Source organism: Rhinopithecus bieti, unplaced genomic scaffold, assembly GCF_001698545.2.
Source record: "Rhinopithecus bieti isolate Rb0 unplaced genomic scaffold, ASM169854v2 scaffold_57534, whole genome shotgun sequence".
Taxonomy (NCBI): Eukaryota; Metazoa; Chordata; class Mammalia; order Primates; family Cercopithecidae; genus Rhinopithecus; species Rhinopithecus bieti.
This window is the reverse complement of record NW_016823089.1, coordinates 1-13,359: the sequence shown is the minus strand read 5'-3', so window position 1 is coordinate 13,359 and position 13,359 is coordinate 1. Positions and strand designations below refer to the sequence as shown.

At 46.3% G+C, this 13,359-nt stretch overlaps 2 pseudogenes across 1 annotated transcript; both read left to right on the top strand.

The window, feature by feature from the left end:
- On the top strand, positions 1–1,675 carry LOC108521399 (p53 apoptosis effector related to PMP-22 pseudogene; annotated as a pseudogene). Its single transcript, XR_001883179.1, has one exon. The product of XR_001883179.1 is annotated as a p53 apoptosis effector related to PMP-22 pseudogene (transcript).
- A 9,659-nt stretch (positions 1,676–11,334) lies between these two features.
- On the top strand, positions 11,335–13,329 carry LOC108521390 (uncharacterized; annotated as a pseudogene).
- Positions 13,330–13,359: the final 30 nt, after the last annotated feature.

Here is a 13,359-nt window from a genome sequence, read left to right as displayed (position 1 = left end):
GGCAGAGGTTGCAGTGAGCCAAGACTGTGCCACTGCATGCACTTCACCCTGGGTGACAGTGAGACTCCATCTCAAACACCTCCAATGCTCTTTCTCAAATACCATGGCTACCCTTCCTGCTTTACTTCATCTGTCACACAAATAATATATACTCATTAAAGAAAAAGACAAGCAAAATGAAAACAAAAGTCATCCCTAATCCCACCGCTGAAGAGTTACTATCCTACCAACATTTTTCTAAGCATATGTACAACTTTAAAACAAGCACAAAAGAATAATACTGCGCCGGGCACGGTGGCTCACGCCTGTAATCCCAGCACTTTGGGAGACCGACGCGGGTGGATCACTTGAGGCCAGGATTTCCAGACCAGCCTGGCTAACATGGTGAAACCCTGTCTATATTAAAAATACAACAATGAGTGACTCCCCACCTCCGCCCGGGCCCAAGCGCTCCTCCGGCCCCGCCCGGCCTCACACCGCCGGTCGACGTGATCCTCTGCGGCCTGGCCTGCTTGCGCTGCCGCTGGATCCTGATCCTGCTCCTACTCAGCGCCATCGCCTTTGACATCATAGCCCTGGCCGGCCACGGCAGGCGGCAGTCGAGCGACCACGTCCAGACGTCCTTGCTGTGGTGGAGATGTTTCCACGAGGGCGGCGGCGGCAGCGGGTCCTAAGAGGACGGCTGCTAGAGCCTCATGGAGTACGCGTTGGGTAGAGCAGCAGCTGCCATGCTCTTCTGGGGCTTCAGCTTCCTGGTGATCTGTTTCATCCTCTCCTTCATCCTGTGTGTACCCCAGATGCTTGTCTTCCTAAGAGTGATTGGAGGTCTCTTTGCCTTGGCTGCTGTGTTCCAGACCATCTCCCTGGTAATTTACCCCGTGAAGTACACCCAAACCTTCAACCTTCAGGCCAACCCCTGCTGTCACTTACATCTATAACTAGCCCTATGGCTTTGGGTGGGCAGCCACGATTGTCCTCATCGGCTGTGCTTTCTTCTGCTACTGCCTCCCCAACTATGAAGATGACCTCCTGGGCAATACCAAGCCTAGGGACTTCTACACATCCGCCTAACTTGGGAATGAGTGTGGGAGATAATCGCCACTGCCAAGATGGATTCCAGAAGAAGAAACTGTTTCTCTAGGCTACTTTGAACCTATTTTTTGGCAGTGTTCATAGTCAAAAATGCTAAAATAATTTAGGAGAAAATATTTTAAAAGTAGTGTTATAGTTTTATGTTCACCTTTTATTATGTTTGGTGAAGTTGTGTCTTTTCACTAATTACCTATACTATGCCAATATTTCCTTATATCTACCCATAACATTTATGCTACATTTGTAAGATAATATGAACATGAAACTTAACACTTTATAAGGTAAAAATGAGATGGTTTCCAAGATTTAATAATCTGATCAAGTTCTTGTTATTTCCAAATAGAATGAACTGGGTCTGTTAAGGGCTAAGGAGAAGAGGAAGGTAATGGTAAAAATTGTCAATGACTGGCCGGGTGTGGTGACTCAAGCTTGTAATCTCAGCACTTTGGGAGGCTGAGACAGGCCGATCACCTGAGGTCACGAGTTGAAGACCAGCCTGGCAAACATGGTGAAACCCTGTCTCTACTGAAAATACAAAAATTAGCCGGGCTTGGTGGCACATGCCTGTAATCCCAGCTACTGGGGAGGCTGAGGCAGGAGAATCGCTTGAACCGGAGAGGTAGAGGTTGCAGTGAACTGAGATCGTTGCATTGCACTCCAGCCTGGGCAACAGAGCAAGACTCTGTCTCAAAACAAACAAAAATTGTCAATGACCAGACATTCTGAAAGAAATGCCAAAAAAAGCTTTTTCAAGACTTCAAACGATTTAAAGAAGCAAAATAGTTTCCTAAATGCATATTGTTTGTGAGAATTTCTCACTAATATCCTGAATAATTCTTTTTTTTTTTTTTTTTTGAGACACAGTCTCGCTCTGTCGCCCAGGCTGGAGTGCAGTGGCGTGATCTTGGCTCACTGCAAGCTCCGCCTCCCAGGTTCACGCCCTTCTCCCGCCTCACCCTCCCGAGTAGCTGGGACTACAGGCACCCGCCACCACGCCTGGCTGATTTTTTATATTTTTAGTAGAGACAAGGTTTCACCATGTTAGCCATGATGGTCTCGATCTCCTGACCTCGTGATTCGCTCACCTCGGCATCCCAAAATGCTGGGATTACAGGTGTGAGCTACTGAGCCCAGCCCTGAATAACTCACTTTTGCTAAGCTTCATGTTGACGCTATATATCATCTAAGAAAGTATTGTTTTGTGGTCTAAACCTGTTGCCATGATTAGTAAGCCTTTCTTAGGTGTGAAATATTTAGATGAAATTTTCTCTTTTAAAGTTCTATATAGGGTTAGGGTGTTGGAAATGCTATATTAATAAATCTGTAGCGTTTTGTGTTTATATGTTCAAAACCAGAGTAACTGGATTGAAAGATGGACTGATAGATCTATCAGTCTAATTTATCATGACTGATAGATCTGGTTTAGTTGTGTAGTAAAGGAGTAGGAGAGCCATTCCTGTCACAAAAGTGCCACTAAAACAGTCTAAGGAGAAAAATGGCTTGCTTTTCTAAACTTCAGATTTATCTGGGCTCTAATCATGTAGACAGGCTTCTGATAGATTGCAACTGTCAGTAGAAACCTACATATAGTTAAAATCCTGGTCTTTCTTGGTAAACAGATTTAAAATGTGTGATGTAAAACATGCCACAGGAGAATGCAGGGATTTGAGTTTCCCTGAATAGCATATATATGATGCATCAGATGAGTTATTACTATTTTTTACCATTTCTACTTATATGATGAAAAACAATTCATTTTAAATATCAAATTATTATTTTGTAAGTTGTGGAAAAGGGCAATTGAAGTTTTCATTATGAAGTTTTCCCAATAAACCAGGAATTCTAAACTTGAAAAGAAAAATAGAATTAGCCAGGTGTGACTGCACAGGCCTGTAATCCCAGCCACCTGGGAGGCTGAGGCAGGAGAATCACTTGAACCTGAGAGGCAGAGGTTACAATGAGCCAAGACCACACCACTGCACTCTAGCCTGGGTGACAGAGACTCTGTCTCAAAAAAAAATAAATAAAATAAAATAATATTGGGATTATACTGTACGCTCAGGTGTACATTCTTTCTTATATGTATTGTGAATATATTTTGACAATAAATATCTTTACTTCACTTAAAATAATCACCTCATATTTCGTTTTATGGAATACAATATTATTTTGTTGTATGAAGTCAAATATTAGATTGAACCATATATCTGACCTTTTTTTTTTTTTGAGACGGGGTCTCGCTCTGTTGCCCAGGCTGGAGTGCAGTGGCATGATCTTGGCTCACTGCAACCTCCGCCTCCCTGGTTCACACCACTTGCCTGCCTCAGCCTTCCGAGTAGGTGGGACTACAAGTGCCCGCCACCACACCCGGCTAATTTTTTGTATTTTTAGTAGAAAGTGGGTTTCACCATGTTAGCCAGGATGGTCTCGATCTCCTCACCTCATGATCCGCCCGCCTTGACCTCCCAAAGTGCTGAGATTACAGGTGTGAGCCACCGCACCCGGCCTATCTGCCTGTTTTTTACCTATAAAAGTAGCAGTTGCCTATAGTCCCAGTTACTTGGGAGGCTGAGGCAGGAGGATCCCTGGAGCATAGGTGTTCAAGACTGCAGTGAGCTATATAATTATTCCTTTGTTGTGGGACATTTAGGTCATTTCTAAATTTTCACCAGTGTTGTGATAAACCTCTTTTAATGAATCTTTTTTGTCTTGTTTATTGACATATAATTTTATCATTTCCTTAGAATTCCCAGAATTAGAATTGGTGGGTCAAAGAATAGATACCTTTTTTTTTTTTTTTTTTGAGACAGAGACTTGCTCTGTCATCCAAGCTGGAGTGCAATGGCATGATCGCAGCTCACTGCAACCTTCGTGTCCTGGGTTCAAGTGATTCTCCTGCCTCAGCTTCCCAAGTAGCTAAGATTACAGGCGCCTGCCACCACACCCAGCTAACTTTTTGTATTTTTAGTAGAGATGAGGCTTCACCATGTTGGCCAGGCTGGTCTTGGACTCCTCACCTCAAGTGATCCACCCGCCTTGGCCTCACAAAGTGCTGGGATGACAGGCATGAGCCACTGCACCCTGCCAGGAGGTGACATTTGAACACAGCCTTGAAGATGCTGTGTAGAAAGTCTGACAGGTGGCCAGGCGTAGTGTCTCACGCCTGTCATCCCAGCATCCCAGGGAGGCCAAGGTGAGAGGCTCGCTTGAGGCCAGAAGTTTGAGGCCAGCCTGGGCAGCACAGTGAGACCCTGTCCCTTAAAAAAAAAAAAACTTAGTAAACCTGGGAGGCGGAGCTTGCAGTGAGCTGAGATCCGACCACTGCACTCCAGCCTGGGCGTCAGAGCAAGACTCTGTCTCAAAAAAAAAAGAAAAAAAAAAGAAAAAATTAGGCCAGGTGTGGTGGCTCACGCCTATAATCTCAGCACTTTGGGATGCCAAGGCGGGCAGATCACGAGGTCAGGAGATTGAGACCATCCTGGCTAACACAGTGAAACCCTATCTCTTCTAAAATACAAAAAATTAGCTGNGCTGTGTAGAAAGTCTGACAGGTGGCCAGGCGTAGTGTCTCACGCCTGTCATCCCAGCATCCCAGGGAGGCCAAGGTGAGAGGCTCGCTTGAGGCCAGAAGTTTGAGGCCAGCCTGGGCAGCACAGTGAGACCCTGTCCCTTAAAAAAAAAAAAACTTAGTAAACCTGGGAGGCGGAGCTTGCAGTGAGCTGAGATCCGACCACTGCACTCCAGCCTGGGCGTCAGAGCAAGACTCTGTCTCAAAAAAAAAAGAAAAAAAAAAGAAAAAATTAGGCCAGGTGTGGTGGCTCACGCCTATAATCTCAGCACTTTGGGATGCCAAGGCGGGCAGATCACGAGGTCAGGAGATTGAGACCATCCTGGCTAACACAGTGAAACCCTATCTCTACTAAAAATACAAAAAATTAGCTGGGCGTGGTGGCGGGTGCCTGTGGTCCCAGCTACTCAGGAGGCTGAGGCAGGAGAATGGCATGAACCTGGGAGGTGGAGTTGGCAGTGAACGGAGATCGTGCCACTGCACTCCAGCCTGGGCGACAGAGCGAGACTCTGTCTCAAAAAAAAAAAAAAGAAAAAATAGCCCAGCGTGGTGGCCCTTGCCTGTGGTCCCAGCTGCTTGGGAGGCCGAGGTGGGAGGATCACTTGAGGCCAGGGAGTTGAGGCTACAATGAGCCATGACTGTGACATTGCACTCCAGCCTGAGTGACAGAGCAAGACCCTGCCTCAAAAGAAAAAAATAGTTTGATAGGGCATGTGGAACAAGAGACAGGAACAAGAGGGAAAAGCATGAACAAAGGTATTGAAGAGTAGAGGGACACTGTGTTGGGAACTGAGTGGTGTGGACTGGACAGTGTTGGGAGGAAGGGCAGAGGAGTGTTTCCAAAAATAGTTGGGACCAGACTGGGAAAGGCCTTGAATGCCTTCCCAAGGAGTTAGGAATTTATTCCATACCTGGTGCCCATGAAGGAAGCAGATTGCTTCAAGGTTAAGCTCAGTCTTTGGAGACAGACTCTCCGGGTTTGGATTCAGGCCCTGCCACTTATTAGCCATGGGGCTGGGCTCAGCCAGCCTCAATTTCCTCATCTGTAAAATAGGAGTGATAATCACAGGATTGTTGTGGGGTTTCAATGAGGGAATGCATGTAAAATGCTTAGTACAGTTACTGTCACTTATTTCTCAATAACTGCTGGCTTTGGTCATCAATAAAAGAGGGAAACAACATTATCAGATCTGTATTTAGAAGGTGTTCTGGCAGATAGGGACAGATTTGGGCCAAAATCTCAAGCCCATATTTTTCAAGGGTACACTAAACCTTGGTACATATCTAATTATAATACATTTTTTAAAAGCGTTAAATGAGTATAGTTGAAACTGCAGAGTTTTCTTTTTTTTTTTTTCTTTTCTTTCTTTCTTTTTTTTTTGAGACAGAATCTAACTCTGTTGCCCAGGATGGGGTGCAATGGCACGATCTTGGCTCACTGCAACCTCTGTCTCCCAAGTTCAATCAATTATCCTGCCTCAGCCTCCCAAGTAGCTAGGACTACAGGCACGTGCCACCACACCTGGCTAATTTTTGTATTTTTAGTATAGCTGGGGTTTCACCATGTTGGCCAGGCTGGTCTTGAACTCCTAGCCTTGTGATCCACCCGCCTTGGCCTCCCAAAGTGCTGGGATTACAGGCGTGAGCCACCATGCCCAGCCAGTTTTTTTTAAGGAAAGTCATTGTAGTACACATGGCTAGCCACACATGGCTTGACATGGTGGGCGTGCTGGCACCCAGAGAAAGGGAGCCAAAGCTGTCCATCTTGCAGACCGACGGGAGGGAGCCAGGACACAGCTGGGCTTGCTCGTGCCCAGAGAGAGAAAGAGTTAAGCTGCTTACACTGAAGGCAAGGGAGAGTCAGCTGCGCAGCTCTGTGTGGGGGCAGTTGGCTCAAGCAGGGCAAACAGTGTTAAGAGTAAGCTGCTAATAAGAGAGCTAGTGTAAGAAAGCTGTTAACGAGAGCTGCTGCGGAATAAAACTATCTTTCACCTGCCTACAGCCCCCTGGAGTGTTCTTTCTGTTTACCCACCCACTCCCCTCAGACTTCAGCATGAGCAGGACCTGGACTCTGGGATCTGACACACATCTCTACTAAAAATACAAAAATTAGCTGGTATGGTGGTACATGCCTGTAATTCCAGCTACCAGGGTGGCTGAGGCACGATGATTGCCTGAACCCAGGAGTCAGAGGTTGCAGTGAGCTAAGACCATGTCACTGCACTCCACCCTGGGCAAGAGAACCTGACCCTGTGTCAAAACAAAAGAAAGTTAAAGACCATTTGTCCAGTATAAACTCTTTCCAAATATATACTCAAGCATAGAAAAGTCTAGAAATGTCATCAATGGTAATTTCAGGAAAGAACGTTAGGTGATGTTTTTTCTGCATTTCTTTTCTTTTCTTTTCTTTTCTTTTTTTTTTTTTTTTGAGATAGGCTCTTGCTCTGTCACCCAGGCTGGAGTGCAGTGATGCAATCAGGGCTCACTGCAGCCTCGACCTCCCAGGCTTAAGCCATCCTCCCACTTCAGTCTCTTAAGTAGCTGGGACTACAGGCACGAGCCACTACACCCAGCTAATTTTTGCATTCTTGTATTTTTTGCATAGATGGGGTTTTGCCATGTTGCCCAAGCTGGTCTCAAGTTATCCGCCCACCTTGTCCTCCCAGAGTGCTGGGATTACAAGTGTGAGCCATGTGTGCCAGGCCTACGTTTTATCTTCTATAATGACCATGACCCTGGGTTTCATGTACCAACATTTTCTAACAATAATATTTACAAAGCATACTATGAAAAATGTTCAGAGAAAAGAATACACAACTGTAAAAATCATATATAACTAGTTTTCTTTTGTTTGTTTGTTTGTTTTAAAGCCAAAAAAGAAACAAAGCAGATTGTCCAGGGAGATAGTTACTTCCACTTTGTATTTCTCTGGTGAACTCATTAGGAACTCTAAAAAGTTCCAGGAGGGCCAGGCACGGGGCTCACACCTGTAACCCCAGCACTTTGGGAGGCTGAGGTGGGCAGATCATGAGGTCAGGAGATTGAGACCATCCTGGCTAACATGGTGAAACCCCGTCTCTACTAAAAATACAAAAAATTAGCCAGGCATGGTGGCAGGCACCTGTAATCCCAGCTACTCGGGAGGCTGAGGCAGGAGAATCGCTTGAACCTGGGAGATGGAGGTTGCAGTGAGCCAAGATCATGCCACTGCACTCCAGCCTGGGCGACAGAGTGAGAATCTACCTAAAAAAAAAAAAAAAAAAGGTTTCAGGAGTAGAATCATTGGGTCAAATTACCCTGGCTTTAACTTCTGGTTCAGAGAATTTTAACAACTTATATGGTCACCAGCAAGGTCTTTGACTGTATGAGTAACTCTCACCTTAAATTATTTCTCATCTGACATTAGCTGCCCGGCTTTCCGCTGATACGTTGACTCCAGGAGGCTCCTTGAGTTCTGTGTGTTCGGCTGGCCTCCAGTGGCCCCATTATTATTTTCTGCCAGGTAAATGTCAGTCACCTGCACAGAGATCTCATCACTCATGATATGCTGCAGCTTGAATCAAAGGCAAGCTGTTAGTGAACACAGAAAACATTTCTCCACTACACAGTCAATGTTCCTTTGACTGATCTAGTCACTCCACTCAAAAAAGGTTTTGGGTTTTTTTGGCTGGCAATTTTAGAAAATTAATCACACAAACCACTGTATCATTTTCTCAGAGAATAATCAAGCCAAGATTTTCAACCATATCAGTGGTCCATTGTAAAACTTTCATATCTATTTAAAATAAAAATCATAGAGAACTCAGGTTAATGTGCTGTTTAAAATTCTAANTTTTTTTTTTTTTTTCCTTTTTATTTTTTGGAGACAAAGTCTTGCTCCGTCACCCAGACTGGGGTGCAGTGATACAATCAGGGCTCACTGCAACCTCAACCTCCCAGACTCAAGCAATCCTTCTACCTCATTCTCCTGAGTAGCTGGGACTACAGGTGCACGCCACCAGATCTGGCTAATTTTTGTATTCTTGTATGTTTTGCAGAGATGGGGTTTTGCCATGTTACCCAAGCTGGTCTCAAGCGATCCACCCACCTCGGCCTCCCAGAGTGCTGGGATTACAAGCGTGAACCATGTGTGCCAGGCCTACGTTTTCTTTTCTATAATGACCATGACCATGGATTTCAAGTACCAACATTTTTCTAACAATATTTACAAAGCATACTATGAAAAATATGCAGAGAAAAGAATAGAAAATTGCAAAAAATCATCTATCACTAGTTTGTGTTTTTGTTTTTTAAAGGCAAGGAAGAAACAAAGTAGATTGTTCAGGAAAACAGTTACTTCCACTTTGTATTTCTCTGGTGAACTAATTAGGAACTCTAAAACGTTCCCGGAGTAGAATCACGGGGTCAGAGTACCCTGGCTTTAACTTCCAGTTCAGAGAATCCTGACTACTGACATTGTCCCCAGCAAGGTCTTTGACGACATGAGCAACTCTCACCTTAAAGCATTTCTCATCTGACATTAGCTGCTCGGCTTTCTGCTGATACGTTGACTCCAGGAGGCTCCTTGAGTTCTGTGTGTTTGGCTGGCCTCCGGTGACCCCTTTATTATTTTCTGCCAGGTAAAGGTCAGTCACCTGCACACAGATCTCATCACTCACGATATGCTGCAGCTGGAATCAAACAAAGGCAAGCTGTTAGTGAACACAGAAAACATTTCTCCATTATACAGTCAACGTTCCTTTCACTGATCCAGTCACTCAACTCAAAAAAGTTTTTTGTTGTTGTTGTTGTTTTTTTTGGCTGGCAATTTTAGAAAATTAATCACACAAACTACTGTATCATTTTCTTGGAGGATAATCAAGCCAAGATTTTCAACCATATCAGTGGTCCACTGTAAAACTTACATATCTATTTAAAATAAAAACGATAGAGAACTCAGGTTAATGTACCGTTTATTTAAAATTCTAAGGATCTTTAAATAATTTTCCGTGGGTCATATTTTTATTGCATTTTAAAATCATTTACAATTTGCTTTCACACATATTCTCTCTCATTTGATCCTCACAACTGCCCTGGGAAGCAGGTTAGGGAGGGAGTTGGGGCCTGTTAGAAAACAAATTTACACAATGCATACGAAAGCTCACTGTGAGCTGGGCGAGGAAGGGAGCCTTGGAGAATCACGAATGCATGACTGTCTATATTCCCAGCCCAACCACAAAGCCTGAAACTGATTAGGTATTTAAGATATAGCTGCTGAATTATTGCCTAGGGGTGCTCAGCTGAAGAAGCAGGATTGGGACTAATAGTCAAGCTTCCTGACTCCTAGCCCAATACTTTTCCAAACATACCACCTTATTTTCTATATCTGATAGAAAGTATAGTGCTTAAGTTGTACATAATGTTAACTCACTTTCCATACAGGCCAACCATCATTGACTATCAGTAACTTTTGTGACAATCTTAGGAAACTAATTACTAGAAAGTTGAACCTTTCAGAATTCTCATTCTCATGTCATACACTATTTCTATTGTGAAATAAAAATCCTTCCAAATGAAACTTTACCCATCAAAATGACAGAGAAGTGAAAAATAGATACAAGAAGAAAGCAAGATGTTAATTTCAACATCGATTTGACTATTTTGCTTTAAAATTATCATAACCACCAAGTCATTCTATTTTTAGGAAGATACATTCTTTTTGAAGTGTTAGGAACTATGATAACTATTTATTCTTAACTTTAAGTCCTAAATGATCAGTATGTGTATTAGTAGATAACTGGACACAGAGCAAGGTCAGAAGGGTGACTGAGTGTGGCAGAAAGGGCAGTATCTGCAGTATTATCTGGACAATGAGTCCAGATAATGGATTCTGATACAACCATTCAAATAATGCTTATGAGTACTTGATAACAGGGAAAAGCTTAAGACACAGTGTTTTAGAGAGAAAAAAAGCAAGTTGGAAAAAAATATATGGAAAGCATGACTTCAATTATGCATAGAGATGCTCCTACTTTAAACCTTTTTTTTTTTTTTCTTTTTGAGACAGGGTCTCGCTCTGTCACCCAGGCTGGAGTGCAGTGGAATGGTGATCTCGGCTCACTGCAGCCTCAACTTCTTGGGCTCAAGCAAGCCTCTCACCTCAACCTCCTAAGTAGCTGGGACTACAGGCATGTGCCACCACACTCAGCTAATTTTTTGTATTCTAGGTAGAGATGGGGTTTTGCCATGTTGCCCAGACTGGTCTCAAATTCCTGAGTTGAAGTAATCCACCTGCCTCGGCCTCCTAAAGTGCTGGGATTACAGCACATAAGCCACCGCCTCTACTTTATACTTTCTTGTTGAAGTAGACTGTATTACTGATTCCCCACCCATGCCCTCTTTTTGGATATCTGGCTCCTCCTCGAGTCTCTGGAAAGGGCAGCACTACAAATCCAGGGACAACTAGGGAACTCCCACCCTCGCTGCCAGGCAGACCAGTCTGTGGCCTACAGTTTAAATGGTGGGAAGAAGGACCTGAAATTTGAGACTGGGGAGGGAGGCAGGGGGTTCTAGGCAAGGGAGGCATTAGGCCTTGAGCAAGGGACCAGGGGCCTGGGCAGGCCACAGAGCACCACAGTGCCCTCACTACCCTATTAATGGGCCAGGAATCCGGAAGCCAGCTACCAAATGCCCTCATGCCCAGGGTCTTCCTGCAGGTGGAGCTGAAGAGCCAAGAGGCTCAGAGCAGCGAGACCAGTACCTGGGTCACCTGCAGCAGTATGTGCTTATCAGCAGCAGGTGGCCACTTATCAGCAGCTGACCTCTGAGGAGGTGCTGCACAGGCAGTTACTGCTGCAGACCCAGTTCCTGGACCAGCTACAGCAGCGGGAAGCTCGGGCAAAGCGGTGGCTAAGATGGCCCTCCAAAAGTTGCAGGAGACCCAGGGGAGGGAGTTGCTGAGGACAGGGCCCCGAGAGGGACAACCTGGCAACCTCCGTGCCTTCTCACCCTCTTTCCTGGCCTCTTAGGAGCACCTGGAAGCTACCAGCCAGCAGAAGCAGCAGCTAAAGCCCAGTTGAGCCTCATGGGTCTCCCTGGGGAAGGTACGGGAGACCACTCAGAGGAAGAGGCGACAGCCCCGGGAGGAAAGGGAGACTGTTAGCAGCATAGAATTGAGGAGTTGGAAGAGACCTTTAAGACAGCTTATCATTATGCCGACTGGGTGTCCGCACTAAGTTCGGTATTAATATGGTGACCTCCTGGGAGCAGGAGGCTATCAGGTTGCCTAAGGACAGGAGAACTGGCCCACGTCANTGGGGAAGGTACGGGAGACCACTCAGAGGAAGAGGCGACAGCCCCGGGAGGAAAGGGAGACTGTTAGCAGCATAGAATTGAGGAGTTGGAAGAGACCTTTAAGACAGCTTATCATTATGCCGACTGGGTGTCCGCACTAAGTTCGGTATTAATATGGTGACCTCCTGGGAGCAGGAGGCTATCAGGTTGCCTAAGGACAGGAGAACTGGCCCACGTCAGAAAGGGACCAGGTCAGGACTCCCGCACCAATCAGTAGTGGGACTGTTCCTGGGCAATATAGCAAGATCTTGGTTCTTAAAAGTAAAAATACAGAACAGCTCATTCTCCTCTGGGAATGGGCTGGCTCAGGGTTACACATGAGGGTGGGGGCAGAGGTGGGCCCCAGTACTTCCCTTGTTGGGTTGTCTGAGGACCCCTCTGGCCACCCCCTAGAGGAGATGGAGGAGGACATCTGGACAGTGAGGAAGAGGAGGTGCCTGGGCCCATTCCGAACATCCCAGAGGACCTGGAGCGCTGGGAGGCCAGGTGAGCCTGACTTTCCCTGCCCCTACTTTGCTACCTTCCTTGGTGGTCCCTACCAGATCCCCTTATGTTCTTGGTTTCCCCGCCTTCTGATTTCTGTGGACTTTTCACTCCTTCTGGGAGCCAGTGGTCAGACACCATTTCACCTGTGACCAACAGGTACACACTCTGAGCCTCAAGGGAAGGGTCTGCGCTCCACCTCCCTGCCCCAGTTGTTCCGTGTATGTCCCTACAAGAATACTCACCTCTTGCCTTCAGGTGGCATTTTTCAACTTCGCTGGAGCCAGTGCTCAGTAGGAGCAAAGGGTGTGCTGCCAGCCCCTGGCTCACCCGGTGGCCTCATCCCAGGAGCCAGAGGCAGCGGCCCAGCCCCAGGGACTGGGGGTGAGTCTGTGTGTGGGGAGACCCACCAGCCCTGCAGGGGGCCATGGAGAAGCTGCAGGTGAGTAGATCCTGGCATTGGCCAAGAAGGGTGGGGGCGGGGCAAGGCAGGTGGCTTCTGAGATGTGACCCCATTATTTTGGCTCCAGAGTGGCTTTATGGACCTCCTGAAGGAGAAGGTGGACCTGAAGGAGTGGGTGGAGAAATTAGAGCTTGGATTCATCCATCTCTCAGGAAAGACAGACACCATGAGTGAGGGGGAGGCCAGGGCACTGCAGGGGGAGCTGCAGGGCTGTCAGAGGGGCCCCAGCATCTGAGCCTGTCCTCCCGCAGGAAAGTACATCACCCCAGATGGGAGCCAGGGGGCAGTGCCAAAGATGCGGCACTGGGAGAGGAGGACATCATCAGGCTGGCCCAGGACCAGGAGGAGATGACGGTACGGTGTGCAACATGTCTGCGGGGGTGGGGGTGGGGTGAACTTGGGCACCAGCACCGGCATGGCT